Below are 2,470 nucleotides of genomic sequence, written 5' to 3' on the forward strand. Positions count from 1 at the left end.
GAAAGCAAGAGGTATAAAAATACAAACGAACAGAAACAAACGGTCATAAAAGTGTTTTTCACCTTTCTAAGATACTTTCAACCGACCTCAGATGTTCTAACTGGCACAATTTGTAGGTGGGTAGATATAGGTTCATTTACTCATTCTCAAGTTTCTTTCTCACCCTAAGATTGTACACTTTTCAGTTTCTGAATTTTTAATTATTCTACTCCTCCCATTTTCTTTATTCTCTAGGGCACCAGTTACTTCCACAGCTCAGGAGGGTCCTAGCTCATTATTGGTTAAGAGTTCATCCCTGAGTAATAAATTTTAAAAATTAATACTTAACATTTGTTGAAAGATTACTATATACCAGGTTCTGTACTAAGCACTTTTCATATATTATCTCATTTAATCATCACAACTTCCTGTGAGGATGAGATACAACCCTTAGAGTAGTTAAATGACTTGCAAAAATTCACATATCTAGTTATTGGTAAAACCAAGTCTCTCATCCTGGTCTGTCTGGCTCTGAAGTTTAGGCTCCTGACCACTGTGCTCAATCTTCACAATCATCTCTGTCTCAAAATACATCACCATAGATTCTGCAGATGTCTGGGTATCCTGTTCCCTCCCTCTGGGCCAGGGTGAAGAGTTAGCTTTATGAAGTCCACCTCTTCCAGGTCTCTTGGAAGAGTCTCTAGGGAGCTGGTGAGGGTGAGTCCTGCTTTGTTCATCTCCCCAGGTTTTCAGATTTGAAGAATCACTCTGGGGCCCTGCCCCATCCCATCAGTTTGAGGAAAGCCTTTTTCATGTCCTTGTTTCTCAGACTGTAGATGACAGGGTTGAGAAAGTCTGTGGCAATATTATAGAAAAGGGCCATTTTCTTGCCACTGTTTGACAAGGAGTCCGAGCCTGGACTCATGTACATGATGGTGCATGGAATGGCCAACATGGTGACCACAGGGATGTGGGAGGCACAGGTGGAGAAGGCCTTGATCCGCCCCTGGGCTGAGCGGATCTTCATGATTGCAGCAAAAATGTTGGCATAGACAATGGTAACTAGGGAGAGTGGACCACAGTGACATTGAATCCCGTGATGAAGTCCACCAAGTCACTGAGGGATGTGTCTGCGCAGGCTAGCTTCAGGACAGCAGGAACCTCACAGAAGTAGTGGTCAATTTCATTAGGCCACAGTAGGGCAGGCGCATAGCAAAGAAGGTAGAGCACAGGCCACCCACCACACCATAGGCCTCGCAGAGGCCCACCAGCGTGAGGCACACCCAGTGGCTCATGATGGCCTTGTACCGAAGAGGCTGGCAGATGGCCATGTACCTGTCCACAGACATGATGGCGATAAGCTAGGACTCAGTGACCCCAAAGAAGAGGAAGATGTACCGCACATCTGGGCCGCACATCTAGCAAAAGAGATGGCCCTCTTCTTGCTGAGAAGATGCACGAGCATCTGGGGCAGGGTAGTGGTGGTGTAGCACACATCCAGGATGGAGAGAACACTGATGAAAAAGTACATGGGTGTGTGGAGGCGCGAGTCCTGGTGGATGAGGGTGACGAGGAGGCTGTTGCTCACAAAGACCAACAGGTGAAAGATTAGAAAGAAGGTGAAGAGCAGAGGATTGATCCTGGCGTGGGGGGAGAAGCCCAATAGCATGAATTCTGTCACAGCAGACTGGTTGACATCCCGCCTTGTGATCTGCCTGTTGAAAGAGTTCTGAGGAATATGTAATTTATCGCGTGCCCGTGCTGAAGGCGTGTAAGGCATTTTCACATTCATTGTCTCATTTACATTCCCTAACAGGAAGTTTGGATTGGCAGATGGCACCACTTGGCATGTCCCTATAGTAGTTTGAGTGATATTGGGGTTTGGTTCAGGATTTAGATGAGGGTCACTGATAAAAATAAAGACCAAGTCAGAATGGAACACGTCTGCTGTGTTCCATTCTGGCCTGTAGGGATCTGTGCCTCCTTTTCCCGACACAACCTTGTTTTTCTCTTTATTATTCACCCCATTTTCCATTTTCTCTTGTGACTACAGAGGTTGCTAAGCCTTGTTTTAAGATTAGGACCAGTGTCCGGACTATTACACTCATTATTTGGGTCAGGGTTTTTATCATTGTTGGGACTGGACTAAGGTCAGAAGTGCGGATTAAAGTCAATGCTGTGTAGGATAAAAGTCAGAGTTAATATTTAAGATTTAGCTTTTCCTGGTGAATGAGACTTCACTGGTGTTCATTAATTATGTCATTCGTTCAACACATGTTTACTAAATGCTTCCTACTTCTTATAAATCAGAGGCAAGGAAGAGTTATAAATATAATCTGGGTGGAAAAAGTGATTTCACTCTGTCTACCAAGATAAATTCTAAATGTGTTAAAGAACTAAATGCAAACATAAAACTATAAAGCAACCTAGGGGAAAATATATACCTGAATGTTTATTTTATGGTGGGACAGAGAAAGGCCTTTTAAAGCAT

The 2,470-nt window shown here is 44.0% G+C and overlaps 1 pseudogene across 1 annotated transcript; it reads right to left on the reverse strand.

Annotated features, from left to right (window-relative positions):
- Positions 1–742: 742 nt before the first annotated feature.
- Positions 743–1,771, reverse strand: LOC308501529 (olfactory receptor 2D2-like; annotated as a pseudogene). The gene has a single exon. The product of its transcript is annotated as an olfactory receptor 2D2-like (transcript).
- Between the last annotated feature and the right edge of the window lie 699 nt (positions 1,772–2,470).

Source organism: Rhinolophus hipposideros (assembly GCF_964194185.1).
Source record: "Rhinolophus hipposideros genome assembly, chromosome: 8".
Lineage (NCBI taxonomy): Eukaryota > Metazoa > Chordata > Mammalia > Chiroptera > Rhinolophidae > Rhinolophus > Rhinolophus hipposideros.